Source organism: Oryzias latipes, chromosome 23 (genome assembly GCF_053564925.1).
Source record: "Oryzias latipes strain Hd-rR chromosome 23, Olatipes_Hd-rR_3.1".
Taxonomy (NCBI): domain Eukaryota; kingdom Metazoa; phylum Chordata; class Actinopteri; order Beloniformes; family Adrianichthyidae; genus Oryzias; species Oryzias latipes.
In genome coordinates, this window is record NC_136259.1 from 16,257,021 (window position 1) to 16,274,348 (window position 17,328).

At 38.7% G+C, this 17,328-nt stretch overlaps 1 long non-coding RNA gene across 1 annotated transcript in view; it reads left to right on the plus strand.

Moving 5' to 3' along the window:
* LOC144989554 (uncharacterized) overlaps positions 1 to 17,328 on the plus strand; it is a 50,714-nt gene that overhangs the window by 1,934 nt on the left and 31,452 nt on the right. Inside the window, exon 2 of the long non-coding RNA XR_013653803.1 lies at positions 6,939 to 6,998. This is a non-coding gene — a long non-coding RNA (uncharacterized LOC144989554). The remainder of the gene's footprint in view (positions 1 to 6,938; positions 6,999 to 17,328) is intronic.

Below are 17,328 nucleotides of genomic sequence, written 5' to 3' on the forward strand. Positions count from 1 at the left end.
CATGGCAAAGAAAGTATATGGAGATCAATGCAAGCAGCTGTTCTCTCTGCACTTCAAAAGCTGCTCTGTTGTTGGCGCAGCAACGCTCCGACAGGCCTCGCGCAAGGGGATCAAAGGCTAATGAGACAGCCATCGCACAAACGCACCCGGCAGACCCATGAATATTGATACAGCTCAAGAGAGAGATGGAGGCGAGAGGGTGTCTGCGCTCAGCAGCAGATTAAAGAGAGGGTGGGAGCTCTACTGCATGTCGGAGGGACTGTGGGGTTTTAGAATAAAAGTGCCAAAAAAAAATGTGGTCAGGACATGAGCACTGACTGATAACAGCTCTCTGAAATATCATGTTGGTGCTGCCACTGAACCAGCAGCGCTCCAAAACTACAGCAGCAAAGTTAAAAGACCTATAATACACAGTTTTCCGAGTTGAAAAACACGTTTTGTTTTTTGTTCCTTTACAGGAAAACTATTGCATTAAGGGGACATGCACCCTGCAAAACACTGCATTGCACATGTCACTGCAGTGTTATGTCAGCTCTGTTGACCGCTGCGCATCCTCACTCTGTATTGGTGAGCAATATGTTGAAATAAGCTTCATTCTTTTGATTAAATTAATAATTTGATGCCAAAAGACAATTCTAAAGTTGACAGCAAACAGACTTTAAGGAAAACATCTCCCTTTTTACATGCCTGCTAAGTCATCTCAGGTCAAATTTGAGGCTTTTAAAGCAACAGAGAAAGAATAAGTAAGGCAGGCAGAGGGAGACGGATGTGGCAGGAAGGCTGCTAAGGCTTGTGGGCAAAACTGCCTCCATCTCGACTTGGGGTCATAAATCTTGCCTCCCCTCCAGGCCTATCTTCCATTCTCAGACCTTCACAGCGGCTTGTTCTGCAGCCTGTGACGAGAAGGCTGTTGTCACAGCAGCTATCGATCTCACGGGATGAGTTTGGCGATTTCACCCTTCAGAGTGTGGTCACCAAAGTGTCCCATCATGTCTTTGTCTGTCCCTGGGCCACATGTTCTGTTGACACTACAAGGCAGAAGGATATATTGACTGTCCCAAGCAGGTTAGGGAATGTTTAGGAATGGCAAAGAAGAGGAAAAAGAGGCTGTTATTTAAAAAACGTAACTTTTTACTCAAATAATTGAGAGAAAATCTGTAAATCACACATGCATGAGGCCATTTATTATCAGTTTAAACAAAAAACGGACTGAAAGTTCTTTATATGATCAAAACCCATGGTTGGAAATAAGGAAGAATAATCCAGAATAATGCCTGAGTCTAAGTCAAAATTAAATTTGAAAATTCAATAAAAATGCACTTTTGCTCATTGAAAATCAACCGACGGGCTTGTGAAACAACTGATCCTTCCTTCGTTCTCTCCTCCTGCTGTCTTTTCTTACAGCTGTTTTGTGTAACAGCTGCTCCACCAAGTCTTTTCATATTGAAGCACAAGCTTCAACTTCAACTTTAGCACACCAAATCAAAAAGAGTCATTTAAACACTCTTAGTTTTTTAATTTCCTACTCTGGGAAAGGAAACACACATGCAAAAGACTTGTATGATTGAGTGAAAATTCAAAACAAAAAAAAGTAAAAATAAAGATGTTTTAGAGCAGCTGCAGTATGCCACACTATCACGATTCCCTCCCAAAGCTCAAGTTCAATTTCTGTCTCTCTTCTATTATTCCTTTCTGACCTTGTTTACATCCCCATTTTGCAGCACTTACTCGTTTCTTCTGTGCAGCTCGTGTGTGATGCCAAGCGCACTTTTCTTTATGTGGAGTGTTTTGGAGTCTTTGCTTTCATTTTGTATTCCCTTTTGCATCTCTTTGAATTGTTTGGCCTTGCATTATCATAGATTTCCTGCAGTCATGTTTTCATTTGCATCCGCTTTCTTTAGCATTTGTCTTTGATGCATATTGGTTTTTTTTAGACATCTTCAATAGCTGTTGGATTCTTTTCACTTTGAATCTAATTTTTGCCCTTCTGTAATGTAAAATTGGCTGGTTACTGACCTTTTTGCACTATTTTGTTAAAATTTTAGCAAGTTTTCTTATTGTTTTTTTGGTCTGGTACCTGCAGATTCTGTATTTATCTTGTAGTTGAGTTTTTAGAAATCTATTTCCATTATATCTATGTCTAAAAATCCTTAATTTTTTGTCCAGTTTAAATCTGCTATTTCTTTTAGAAATTAGAATGTGATAAAGCTGAAGCAATCAAATTATGTATGTAAATACATCTAACATCTTGTCAAATGCACTCCAAGCTTTTATTGCTCCTTGTTTTCTTGATTAAGTAAATCAGTAGATTTTGTAGTATCAAAGTAATTAGAGCAAGAAACAGAGGAAAATTATTTTTTTCCTTTAATTAAAGACAGTTAAGTGCTCCTTATATGCAAAAAAAAAAAAGGAATTGATTTTTTTTGATATTATATCCTTTGATGTGAAAAGAAGTCAACTCATGGCTGCCTCTGAAAAACCTATTATTAAAGATTTTCAAATTAAAACCACATCCTGTGGCTGTTTGAGCCTGTCTTTTTTTTTTTTACTCAGATAAATCAAATACCTGAATGTGAGTGTTTTTAAGGAAGATTGCAGCCCAAAAAAACATGTCCATAGAGATTATATAGGATGTGCAAAATCCTTTTCCAAATCAGACTGGATAACTCAAAATGCAATATTTTCCTCTTTATCAGAAAATGTTCTCACATAAATAATAAATCAAATAAGGGTTGAAATGCAAAAAAAATGTAAAAATCTTATTTATTAAGCAATTTGAAAAAAAATTTTTTTTTAAGAATTTAGAATCAGAATCAGAATTCTTTATTGTCATTGTACATGGTGATACAATGAAATTGCAGCAGCCTTGGAGTGATGAAGATAAATAAAATAAAAATAAAATAGAAATACTGTACTCACATCTCTAACAAAAAATGCACAGTATGGACAGAAACGGTTAAATTTCTCATTTCATTTAATTTAAAGCAGAAGTTAGTGTGTCCAGAGCTTTTTTTGTGCAAATTTATACATAAAATTCACACTTCAGTGTGTGGTAACAGCACATTTTGTCAAAAGGACACATGACGTTTAAGCATCATAAAGATTTCTGCGCTCAATTAAAAAAAAGTTATGAATTCTATTCTATTCTATTCTATTCTATTCTATTCTATTCTATTCTATTCTATTCTATTCTATTCTTTTTTTTAATCAAACAACATGTTTGATCCTAAAAGACAATCCACCTGCTGCAGCATTCCACTGGTGTTGCCAGACTGCTTCAGAAACTACATCAGTGCGTCATCGCCCTCTTTGTTGCCCCCACTGCCTTCATACATGACTAGACTGATGATATGTTTTAATGAGCGCTGGGATGAATAAATGCATTTAAATCAAATCAAATGCAAATTTAATTTCTAGATAGTGCTTCAAAAAGAAAAAAAAATTAAATCTTATCCCATGATGGATTTTCAAGAGGATTTTCACCAAAGTCAGGCAACTTTAAAAGCAAGTTAAAAGTATTCTGCTCTGTAAAAGTCAATTAGCTGAAGACTTCATGGAAATCGGGGACAGTGTTTCATCTGCTAATAACATTTTGAATTTGAGATGGAATATATTACAAAAATTTGGATAATTCAGAGAACTTTGCTGTCGGTGTGAACAAGTAAAATATTCACAAATGTATTTCTAGATTTGTATACATTTATCGGTGGCAAAAAACACAAATGACAAGCTTCTTTTATTATTGAGAAGAACTAAAAAAAGACAAATACATTTATGGATGAGTCTGATCCCAGCAGCCACAGATGTGGTGTGTAAATGAAAATGTATTGATAGCGGTGATATTGCACCTCCATATCGCCAGTGCCTCCACAGCCTTTGTCCTCAGGCAGTTTCAAAGCATTTCTTCATCTAGTTTCTTCACCCTGAACCCCACAAGAGCACAACCTCCACTCAACCTCCCAGCCTGCTGAGAGCACTTGAAAGCAATTTTCTTTTAATCAAGTTCACTATAAAGGCCCCTCTGAAGCCAGCCTCAGCTACGCTTCCATTAGGCTTTCCCTTTTTTTCTCCCCTCAACTCCATCTTTTTGCATTATATTGATTTCTTCATGAGCAGCCTCAAATACTGATCACTGACAGAATGATAATTTGTTGTTTACTGCTCTATTTTTAGCTTCTTTTGCTTTTGAATACAGGTTTCCAACTGATTATTTGTTTTCTTTTTGTACAGTCTGATGGGATCAATAAAAAAGTTTTTCACAAAGTGAAAACCATCATTTCACATTTCCTTTTTCTCTTATAACCTGATTGATTAGGATAAAAATGTTTGGTCTTGTTGCCTCAAAAAAGATTTTCAAAATTTTTGTGAGTATAAAAACGTTACTGCTCTAATTTTATTGTTGAGTAATACAAGTGGGACAACAGAAGCTCTTGTAGGAATAAATCCATTATAAAGTAATTTGAGTAAAAAAATCCTGTGAAATTGAATTTCTTACCCTTTCAAAACTAGACAACACAGTTTCGCCATCAGGTCTAACTAAAAAAATGTATTAAATCGCGTTTTATTAAAGTCACCTCAAGCCCCAATGCTACATACACACCGAGGATGGGATGTTCAAGAACATGCTGAACGCGGGTTCTTGAACGGCCTTTCAGCATACGTGTTCAAACAGGGCTGTCACAACCTGATACGAGCGCATGCAATTGCACTTGGAAGAGCCTTGGTGCAAAATGTCGAAGTGGTGTGAATCTCGCCAATCTTTGCACCAGGCTTTTTCTTTCACAGCTCTATTCCGATATATTTAAGACTTGGTGTCATATAATTCCAGCCGGGCACAAACTGCAATTTCTAAATTCCCTTCTATGATTAATTTTCAAACAGTTGGCACTTCTGTAAATTAAAAGGGATGCCATCCATACGTCACTACCAAACCCGAATCCCTGATGGGTCAAAGTTCAACCTAATTTAACTTTCAAAGTGCGTTCAATGGCTGTCCGTTTTGTACATGGAGCCTGAACTTTAAAACTTGCGAAGTGACGGATGAACGACAGAGTTTTGAGCTGGGAAGCCCAAAACGCCTGCTTACATAAACCTTTCCTTGGTTGCTTAAACACACGTCACTGAGGCTGTATGAATGTAACTTTACATTACAGACATGTCCTCCTTGTATTATAAAAAAACATCTTCTTCTTCAGACAAACACATTTTCTGACTCCTTAATAGTCGCCGACCTTGACAGTGAAGCACATAATGTGAACGTTGTCCTCCTGCATTGCAATTCAGGTGAGCATTTACACAAGAGCACCTTGTTTGAATTTTTATGAATGCAGATGTGTCTCCCGCTGATTCAATGACAATATCCATTAAACAGCAACTCAGGGACAAACCTTGCAGATGATGCTTTATCTCAAACTATTCATTCAGCACTCAGACAGTGATTGAAGATGTCTTCACGTTTCATTAAAACGAGCCAAATCATTCTAACTCAATTTAAACTCTCATTAGTCGCATTACAGCAATCATTGTCAGGAGCAAAAACCGCAAAATGGGAAACGTTCAAACTTTATTATATCTATTGAGCACAGATGTTTGCAGGGCTTTATTTTAACACAATTTGACTCAGCCTGTGGAAACATGCTGTAAATAAGCATTTCTTTTGTGTTTTAGCTTCTTCACAGAAGAGTAGAATTTGCTGTAAAATGCCAAAAACATTAGCAGATAGCAGCAATTTTTTTTTTATTCAAACCAACATAATACAGAAAAAACATAATAATATGGGAGATAAAGTGAAATTTTTTGACTTTCGACTTCAACCAGAACTTACACTAGCACAAATAGATAATAGAGGATGTAAGTCTACTAAATCTACTACTACTTAAAGTGTAAGGAGTCCATGTAGATTTACATATTCACACATATATTTTCTGCCACTTATCAAACCATACATCTGATCCCCCCCTCGCCCCCGCCACTTGGTATGCTTGACGTATGGCCAACATGCAGGTGTTGTGATTTAAAACCAAATTCCCATAATTTTTTAATCAAGTTAATCAGTTTGGTTGTTTCAGAGGGACACAAAGATTTAGCTCAACTAAAAAGAAATAATCAAAATTATGATTAGCCACAGGAATCCAACTGTTAATCTCAACTCTTTGAACATACGTGTGCCTAAACCTCAAAGGCTGGGCTGTTGTGCCCCCAGCTGTCTCTATATATTTTCTTTACTCAATGTGTGATTCCTTCATTGTTATTTTGAAAAAGAATGAAACAGGAAAAGCTTGAAATTTTAGAAAGGTGAAGAATAACTGGTGCATGAGAATGTATTTAAACTCTGATCTGGATCACACCTGGTCTCCAGTAAGCTGCAGCCGCTCAATGCACTAGTCGTTAAAGTTGCACTCCAATTCTCTTTTGATTTATTGTAAAAACATTCCTCGTTGTCTTTTGATGATAACTATACCATTTATTGCCAAAATCAAAAAACCTGTTTTCAGGGACTTCGTTTTTTGCAGAGCGGCAGAGTTGTGAGTACTGAGTGCAGAGAAAGCCCACCCCCACTTCCCATCACCAATCAGTTTACTCACTCTCCCTTTAGCTTGCAGTCCCTCACAACAACAAGCCAACATTAATGCATAAATGCAACAAAAATGGTGAGCGACATTGGAGCTGTTCAGCTGTACAGTTTTACCAGATCAGACATGGATCTAGTCGTCTACAGGTGGATGCATCTCGTGGCTTGCAGTGGTAGCTTCTACGCCTCAACTGCAGGCATTTTTCAATGACATTTATGAGAAAAGTACCTCAAAAACATGTTAAAAACACCAAAAAAACAATTTTGACCAGAGTGGGTCTGTAAAGGGTTGATGGGTCTGGATTATTTATTTATTCATTTATTTGTTTGCTATTTCTAAAAAGTGTGAAATTTGTCCTTTTTGCAGCTCAAGAGAACATGATGTACAGCTGCCAACCTGAGAAGACTACCCACCCTCCAAGCTAAGGTGAGTCTCACTTTTTTAATTCCCTTTTTAGAAACTCAATGAAATAAAGAGTAGACAGAATATAAAAAAAATGTTGAATCCACGAGGTTGACTTTTGTTGTATCACAAAATTTCAGGGCTTGTTTGCAGGGCAGAAAAACATAAATATTAATGGTGCATTTACCTGTTACTAACTTGGATATAAACTGACTGAGGAGAATCTCAAACATCAATAGTTCAAGAGTTAGTAGAACTGCTTTTCTATGAATTTTAAAGCAGCATCTGAAATCATCAAAGATGCTGCACATTTCACTTTGAGCTGGATTCTTTCCCAAGAGGAAAACCTTTTGTGCTCATACAGCACTGAATTCATTTTGTCAGCCGAGTACACACAGAGCTTCAGCAAAGTAGAAGGAAAGTGACTTCAGTCTTCAGAGACACAAAGACTGCGCGAACAGTATCCGTCTCCTGCATTACATCGCTTTCGCAAGGTTTGCAGTTTCACAGAATACATAAAACATAATGAGCAGTGCTGCCCATATGGAATCAGCCAAGCCATATCCAACTCTTGCATTTAGGAAATAAATAAAAAACAAACTGCGACTGAAATGAAAACTTTCGTGATTGAATCTGGGCAAAATGCATTACAGCAAATTAAAGCTCTGCGTGAACACAATGGCAAATATGACAGAAACTGCAGAGGAAATTGCGCAGCGATATAGAAACTACTAATCAAGAGGAAGCGGTGTGAGCTCAAGCATTGTTCACTGGATCAAGCGTAAGAAATTGCACCCCAGCCATCTGCCTGTTTAATGTGTTTTAATGAAAATCCCCTCAAGAGAAGATGGAGAAAAAAAAACATACCCAGCCACTTTTAATGTTAAAAGCACTTTAATCCATAAAATAAGGAATTGAAAATGAATAAAGCCTTGAAGTATCTTCACACTGGTTATTAAAGTGAATTGCAGCAGAACATGCAAATAAGAACAGCATAAAAAGCTGAGTTGTTGATAGCAGCTTTTTCTTAATGTCCCACTTCCAGCTCCCATCTCCAGCTTATATTCTGCAACCCAGTTAATTTCCAAGGAGGAGCCGCACTGCTGCAACAAGCTAGAGATTATCGGGCTGACTGGAGCTCTGCAAAGAAAATGACTTTTGACTACATGTTGCCTTTTAATTCGCATATGCAAGCCCAGACTAAGAGAACGAAATAACTCTGAGCAGTTTCTGAGTTTCCCAAAGAGCTGCAGTGAATTTCAAGCGGTGTACTGAGATCATCCTCCTTTAAGGTGGTTCTACAGAAGAGGATGATGTGAGTGGTGTGAAATCTCAGCGTTACACAACATGGACTTAAGTCCTGTGTTTTGTCGCAGTTTTAATGATGGCACCTTCACTGAGCTCGGGCAGAATCGTGCCAGCGCCGACCCTCGTGGGCTGAGCTCTGCTGACATCTTCCAGCCTGTGTTAATGAGATGACTCCACTCCGTCTAAGGGTCATGGATATATTTACAGAAATCAATGTAGCAGCGGAGATCCACGCCTTCCTGTGGCGCACCCTCACCTCATTTGCATTGCTTTCAGACTTCCCTTCCTCGCTCTCGCTGTTCCATCGCCCTCGCTCAGCTTCTCCATGATCGACAGACTCCTTCACACTTTTCCCCAGTTTGTGTCGCACATGTTAATTAAAGCCTCTAATTAGCTTTCTCCACTAAAAGGCGCATTAAATCAGAGCTGAAATGGCGAACGATTCCTGGCATTAGCATAATTGTGTTTTTGAAGTGTAAAGATTCCAGCATTAGGGATTTTTTGTTTCAATGATTTGTTGTGTTTGTGGTTCAGCGCCCAAGGGGTTACTGGAGGTTGGTCGGATGGGTTGCAGCACCCGGGGACCGAACACGGCCCCCGCACTCTAATGAGGCCCGCTACCCTCTGATGGAGCAGATACAGGAAAAACAAACCTGCAATGTGCCATCCTGAGGTGGTCCTGAGAGTGTATCAGAGCAGGAAAAGACACTTGTGGTGTGTCTGTGTGTGTCAGCGTGTGACAGATAGTAAACAGAAAGATGATAACTGGATGTTATCAATATTGCAACTGACTGCATACATTTTACAGAACCACCCTCCCACACACAAACACACATCAAACCTCCGACAGCATTGTTCACTCAGTTGGTTCTTTGTATGTTTGAACATATCACGCTTCGAAGACTCAAGCCCAGCAATGGCTGGGAGTTTTCTTTTCTCTAATACTTGAGTTGCTCTCATTTCAAAGCAAAACAGATTGACTGACAGAGTGAAAGAACTCCACGGGAGACTCAATCTATGAAGAAGTTCTCTGATTGTAGCTTTTCCAGGATTTTTCCCTGAATAAATTGAATATTGTATGCTCTAGCTGTGCACTTGGTCGTGTGACTTGCACTTAAGTATGCTTTCACACTGAGCTGTTTGGTCCACACCAAATCTTCAAACACCTAAATGTTTGCAGTGTGTGAAAGTGTATCTGACTTCAGCTATGGGCAAAGCCAACCAATTCTGGTTCATTTTAAAACAAAGGTTTCGATTCACTTGCAAGTTAACCCTGGTGTGTTTCAGAGCCAACAGACCCAAAAAAAAGGATGTTAAAAAAAAAACAGTCAAAAGGCCAGTCATTGATATCATTTAACAGTAAGGTTAAAGAATGTGTTTGTTGTAAAAGTTATCTAATGCAGCTTATCTATACGGTCTATTCATTTAGTAATGTAGTAGGCACGTTTTCCAAAGTATCTTACATTTAAGGAACAAAAGCCGAGACTTAGACAGAGTCAGCACATTAAGTAAATTAAGGCCTTCATCACATGCACCTGTGTGTGGGCATAAGATGCAGGTTTTTGAGTAGTCTGGGCCCGCGGAGGGTTATAGAGGGAACAGGCTGCATCTTAAAGGAAGCGCAGGAGTGTCTTGTAGTTCCCTTGAGCCTCATGTTGCCAGTTCAAAGGACGTCATGATAATGGAACATACCATTGTCCTGCGTGTGGTAGGTGTATTGTGAGGTATTCGCAAGGATAAAGTAAGTTGCATGTACTTATGATGTACGAGTGGTGCTGTTGTTCGATGCCCACTAGTCTTTAGTATGGTGTGAGTACTGGCTCCTTACTGACTACGTGCAAAAGCTGCATGCACGGAGTGTGTGTACATAGGATGCCTACAAAAACTACAGTCTCATTGTCTAATTTCCTCGTTTCTAGCCACCAAGCTGCGAGCAAAGAGCCCCAGCGGGCCCCTTGCACAGTGCCCTGGCTTTGATGGGGTTGAGAAAATGAAAAATCCGTACAACATACCTCCATCTCACTTACCGCACTTCACCTTGCGTGTTGAATTAGTGCTCGGAATGACCTGTCGCCCGCAGCATCCCTGAACAAAAAAATGTGCATGAACGTTTTCACCTTGGGCTCATCTTAAAATTTCATGCAGGCCACTGCACAGATTTTCCAAATTTTCTCCCATATTTTGGGTGAAAAATGGCTGTTGTGACTAAGGCATAAGCATTAAAAGAAAAATATCACATCTGAAAGAAATGCCAAAGAATGTATTTTTCAAGAACACAGAAAGTTACAAGGAAAGTCAGACTTGACCACTTTTAAAAATGATAAGACTTCCGCTGTTGTGGAATCTGGAGCTAAGGTGTGATGATGTTTGCTGCATGACACAAAGATCCGTTTGTAGAGCCATGCAGGGTTGTAGACCTGGATGAGGGAGTTCAGAGAGGACAGTGCTGTTGAGTTGACCAACAATGAAATTTGGATTTTCACTTGAGTGACCTCAGTGCCCATCAAGTATTCAATTTTACTGTGAGAATTTACTCAAAATTGTAGCCAAAGATTTGGGACTTGCTAAAAAAAACGACCCAACATGACTCACCACTCCATATTCTTTCAAAAACACTTTAAAAAATGCTGATCTTTTAATCCGGTGACTGTTTGATCCATGTCATAATGACCTCCAGCCAGTTCCTTATTAGTGCCGGCAGACAGTAAGTCCGAGGCCCGGGGTTCTGTTCTGTGCTGAATTGTGAAGTGCCTGGATTTATAGCTGATTACGGCTGGTTCATCTGCACCTATCAAACATGACTGAAACTGTCATCCTTCGTCTGAGTTGTGCCTCAGGGTGGACACCATGTACTTTTTGAGTTTGTCCTCCAGTCACTGGTGAAATAATTCCTGTAAATTTGCTTACACAAAAGCAAAGTGCTGAAAGTGTGGGGTTGTGTTATTTCAGAGAGTGTTGTCATTGGCATTGGTACTGAGAAAGCTGGATATACATACCACAGAGCAGAGGGTTCTCCCTCTGGCACTGACTTTGCTCCAGGCATGAAAAGCCCATTAAAATGTGCAGCAGGAAACAAAAAATAAAAAATAAAAAAAGTTTAAGAAATGATGTTGGGTCGATAAGGACAAAGCTGGAGAATTATGAGTTAATTTTGAAATTGAGGAATTGTGTGTCATTTAACAAATTATTCTTGCTTTTTTGATATACCATACCAAGGAAGTGAATCAAAACTAAAAAGGAAAGACAAAAACAACTGGAAAGAAAAATGGTCACCAGACAGAGAAATGTGGAGGCTGCTTGCAGCGACAGCCTCTGTTTGAAAATCTAACATTCATTATGTCTGTTTCGCCGGTGCTCGCAGTCGGAGCTGTAGGAGATCGCAGCAAGGCAGCGGAAAAACGAAGGGCGCAGCCAGAGGCGTGATTTACACAACAAAAAGACATTTCACCCAGTGTGACCTGACAGCACTTCATCATTGTTTTTCCAAGTTTTGCCAAGTTTATGCTGCTGCAACTGACAAAAGAAAGTATACTATTATAAAATGCGTGACTTCCTGCTGCTGCCATCCATCTTCGTCCCTCTGCGCTTGTTGCATCTGTGCTGATTGTAAATCCAAGCCATGAGCAGGTCTGATATTTACACTTTACCGAGCGGAAACAAAGTGCCAGGTTTGGTTTGGAGTGGAGCGTTGCCAAAGTATTAGGAAAAACAACCAGAACACAAAACACTATGGCATGTTTAAAGACAAAACAAGATTAAGGTCAGAAATATTCATCTTGGTGTAAAGAGTTGATTTGTGAAACCAACTAAACTAAATAAACTTAATTTGAAAGACATTTTAAATTATTTTTCTTGAGTAGTACAATGGGAGCATGTCACTTTTTCTCTTTTAATCTAAATTTAGATAATTTTCAAAAGTTTAAGACTATAGACAATAGATTTTTTTTTTCTTTTATGGATAAATAGACTGTAAGAACCCTGCAATGGACTGTCAAACTGTCCAGGTTGCACCCCGCCTTTGCCTGACAGTAGGTGGATAGGCTCCAGCATACAAATGCGACAAAGCAAGTGTAGAATATGGATAGATGGACTGTAAGAAAGAAGCAATTTTTCCTTCTACAACTAACTTTAGCTATTAATCAAATAAACAAGGAAAAAATATGCCAGCCTTTACTTTAAATGTTCTTGGTGTTTCAACTGTATTGATTTTCCGATTATGTTTAAAAGTAATGAGTAGTATTTTTTTAGAGGCAGCTTCCTAACGCTTAACATAACTGGTTGTGCAGTACACCCTTTAGAACCACTAGGATACTACAAAGTATACGCAATAGGTGAAACCCGCTAAGTGGGATTATAAATGTTTTTAGACTGTAAAACCTCTCACTACACACTTCATATGCTTTTTCAGACAGACATGAACATTTTCACACTTTTATATGGTTTAAACTTTTAGGGTTCATACTTTTGCAGAAAAACAAGTCCAGTATTATAGAATGAAAACAAATACCGGATCAAGATTGAAGATTGTGTAAATGTGACAAGCTGCAAGCATTCTGCAGGAGATACGGGATGGAAGAGGATTTATTGCAAAGGTCAACAGCCAATCAGGACGCAGAACAGTACATTGTTAAAATTAAAAAAATATGCAAAATTGCACTGAAATAAATCTGCTGAACAGTGAGACAGTGAAAGATGAACCACGATATCCTGAGGGAACACTCTACACCATTATGAAGAAGTAAGTAAAGACCCACCTCAGGTTTGTCGATAGTCTAAAGTATGACGGCTACAAGAGGGAGTGCTGTTACTTTACTACAAGTATGTTAGTGAGGCGGCTGTGCAACCGAGATACAACGCTCAGCCTCTGGTCACAGGTTCAAATCCCCTGCTGCTTATTTATGTCAACATAAGACACTGAACTTTAGTGGTCTAACGCCTTTGCATTGCAGCTCTGTTGCCTTTAGTTTAAGAATGTTTGTGTGAATAGGAATGACATTTTATACAGCGCTGTAGGTCTTGAAGGAGGTAAAAAAGTACAACTTAGGTATTACTACTAAACATGCCACAATTATGCCCCATGATAAGTGGCAAGAGTATTTTTGTCTCATTCCTTCAGGCAAGCGTGAAAGGCAGTGAACTCTAAAAGACTTCAAGAAGAACTTATGTAGGAGTTGTCGTAAAATGTTATGTCACAAGTTACATCACATTAAACCCTAATGAAAAAGTAGGCAATCGTGTAAAAATATAGTAGGAGCACATGGGGTTTTATAAATATGTAGATCAAAAGTACACAAAAGTTGTCAGTCTTTTATATTTAATTGTAATCATGAGGGTTTACGCAGCAGATTTTGTACAAAAGTAGCCAAGAGTGTAGCTACCAGCCATTGGCAAAGGGGTGCTGAGCACATGTGCATATGCATAAGTCTGATTATACAATGACAGCTGAATGGGAATCTTCTATCGTATTAAAGCCCCACTCCGATTATCATTTGATCGATTGTAAAAGCATTCCCAGTGGTATTTTACTTACAAATATTCTGATTTTTAGGCAAAATCAAAAAACCTGAGTCATTTTCTATGACCTAGTTTCAGTAGAGCAGCATTGATTCATTAGAAATTCACCTCATAGTTGTTAGTGACATCCTGGGCACAGAGCGACTTCACTCCATTTTTATCTCCCCGTTGCTAAGAGCTCAGAGCAGGGAGCTTTTGGCCCACCTGGCGTATTTTTGACATTATAAAAACACTTTTTTTCAAACAGGATTTTTTTTAATCTGCTTTTGATTCACAACAGTTTGAATAGAGAAATACTCAAAAATGCAAGAAATGGAGATTAATTTTCGTAATATATGTCTGCCACAAAATGCCACAAGCACCAAAAAACACAATTTTCCGAATGGGGCTTTAACAGTTAGATTCAACTTTTCCATTTTGTTTGCTTAAAATACTACATTTGTAAAAGTCGATTTTTTAATTTCTTATTATTTTTGTAAGGGAAGCTCACACTTGCAGTCTGATGAGCTCATTTGTAGATAGATCCAAGCCCCATACCCTTCATTAAGCCTCTGTTTAATGGCATGCAGACTCAATACCACATCTTAGTCTTTTGTTTTAGAGGAAAATCTCACATTAGCTCTGAAAACACCAGGCATGCCAGCAGTATGCATTAAAGCTGTCCTGAGCCTGCAAGGTGTGAAAGTCAGTGAAAACTAAATGAACTGGGACACAGCATGAGGTTCTGAAAGTACTGCAAATGTCTGTGTGATCACTCAGCTCACTGAGGCTCACAGCACAGAACCAGCACTGCATTCTTACCGTTATTAAATATCTTAATGTCATCATTAATTTCTTTCTGGCATTGGGGTGTTTTGCATAATATTACAAACGTGATTCGAATTTGTAGTTTTTTTTAAACATCTTACTCTGAAAATTCTCAGAAAATTCATCTTTCAATCCAGTTTTCCAACCACAATGCAGCTGTCTATGTTGTGGTTTGGGTTCTGTTTGTGTTGATTTAACTTCCTGTCTTATTTTGAAAGTTTCTTCCTGGCTGTCTTTGAGTGAGTTTGACTTCCCTTGTCCCAATCTCACCTGATCGATTTCACCTGGTGTCTCGTCAGTCCTATTTGTATATAAGTCTTGTCTCTGACAACTTCTTGTGCTGGTCCATGCTGTTTGTCACCCTGTTTCTCTGTGTACCTTTTCAGTTGGTTTTCTAGTTTCCCTGCTTGGCAGCACCTTTTGTTATATTAAGAATCCCTTGTTTGTTTTTTGGAATACCCTGCCTACCATCTCTGTATTTTGGTCCTGCACCAACCTCATGACAGTCTGGTTACTAAGGATACAATTCACCTTCTCCATGATTTGGTTTAAACCTTGATTATTTGGTCATGATTTTGCTTCAGTTTTATCTAGTAAAAAGCAAAAAAGTAAACGAGAAAGTTTTTTTTTTTTTTTTTTTTTTGATAAGGAAGTGACAATCAAGAAATCCAACACAAGTTAGTTTCAACATACTGGTATGCATAAGGGATGCTATGATTCACTTTCCCCACATTTCAGTTCAATGGTGAAATATTTGGTTTTAAACCAATTATTGTGGCATCCCTACTGATTACTATACTCCCCCCCCCCCCCCTCCCCCCAAAAAATATATTTTTTAGTGAATTACTACCTAGTAGATCAGGCTCTGAAAAACTGACTTTGTCCTTCAGCTCTGACAGATGGGGAGCTGTTTAGGTCCGAGTGTCCCACACACAGGTTTGTGTTTGGACGTTAGCTCATTAAAGTTGAAATGAACCGTGATGTGCTTACAGGTGTGTGTTTAATGGCCGAATTACAGCATCATCAAACGTGATTCATCCAACCAAATCGAGCTGCTTAGTCACAACCAAAGAGGAAGGAGTTAAATTTATCACTTTAGCCAGAAGGGGCTTGAATCTTAAAGATAATTCTTTTGGCTGAGCAACTTTTATTTTTAGTGACTGGTGCTTTTATTTTTCCGTTTGTTAGGCAGCACCACACTGCAAAAACTGAATCTTATGAAAGTAAAAAAGAAAAACTGTTTATTTTCTGCCGTGCAAAAAAAAATTTGAACTTTTTTCAATGGAAAAATAATCTTGAGAAAACGCATCTTAATGACTCCATCTTTTTTCTTTAAGTAAGATTCCTTTGTAATCTTGTATTCCAATTTTAAGCATTTCTGACTTATTTCTGAGGGACTGTGTTTTCACAGTGTGATCATAAAGCTTTTTAAAACATAAAAAAATAACGTCAATTTTATAAAAAGAAAATATTAAAATGTCTGTTTGCCTTCAAGAGGCAGAGGCAAGCTCTGCACTCAAATCTTAACATGGAAAGATGACAAGTGCCAGCATAAACTGCTATTTTAATTTGAAAACATTTTTGCTGCAGAAATCATCATAAAAATGTGGCACAAAAAAAGCCACACAATCACAAGGCGCTCCCACTCGCCTTCTCTCTCCAGCCTTGATTGAGTGTATGTCTGTCTAGGCGGTCAAGGTCAGCTGATAATGGGAGAGATTGAGGACAGGATGAGGCAGCGGGGGGATCGGCAGCAGTCTCAGGTAATGAGATTTATGACCCTGAGCTCTTGCTGCACCCCTCCAAGATCCCCCACCCTTCAGCTAACATGATTTATAGATCCAATAGACGTCAGCGCTCCGGCCTAAGATAGAGGCCTCATATTATCACAGAGGAAACGGTGAGAGAATGCAGTGGTGGCTTGACCAGGATGTCCCTGTGCGTTTGTGGTGAGCTAATGTGTCTGCACTTTTAGCAAGGCATGTCTTCGATGATCAGTAGCTCACTAAAGGAATAGATCACATCTGTGTAAATGTGAAAAAGGCAACATGTTTAGATGAATTTCCATTTTCAGTTCCAATGGGGTTTGTTCTACCTCAGTTATCAATCTGTAAAACCAAAAGGGCGCTCAAAAAATGTTTAGATATTGGAGTTGTACTATAAGACACTGGCGTCTGCACAGTTTAGCACGACGTGTGACACTCTCAACAAAATGAAATTCCACTAAAACACCACCCAGTCTGTGTTTTTGTGCCGTTTTGCTGGATAGGAGCCACTGAAATTGCAGCTCAAATCAATCTCTGCAAAAACAGAACAACAATGGCAACATTTAGCATCTGCTCTGCTCTATTTACTGACTCTTGTGTGCAAAAAAAAAGGGGAAAATAAAACAAAAAACGACGACAACAACAACAATATGGCAATGGCCAGATTGTTTCCCAAAAGATGCAGTGTTAATATTTGTGCTAAGCCTGCTGTACGTGTTGAAAAATATGGTAGATTGGATTTCAAGCACACCCTTCTGCAGATAAACACCCCCTTCAGTTGTTTGTTCTAATGCAGCCTCCCATCTTGCTGTATTTTGAGAATTAAACCAATAAGCCCCCCTGCTAAGCCAAGCCGAGCAGTTATTGATGTGCTGCCTTTTTTATTGTCTGCAGTTTATTCTGTTCATATTCACTGTGTCTGCCTTTGTGCCAGAAAGCAGTGACTCTGAACAGACTGA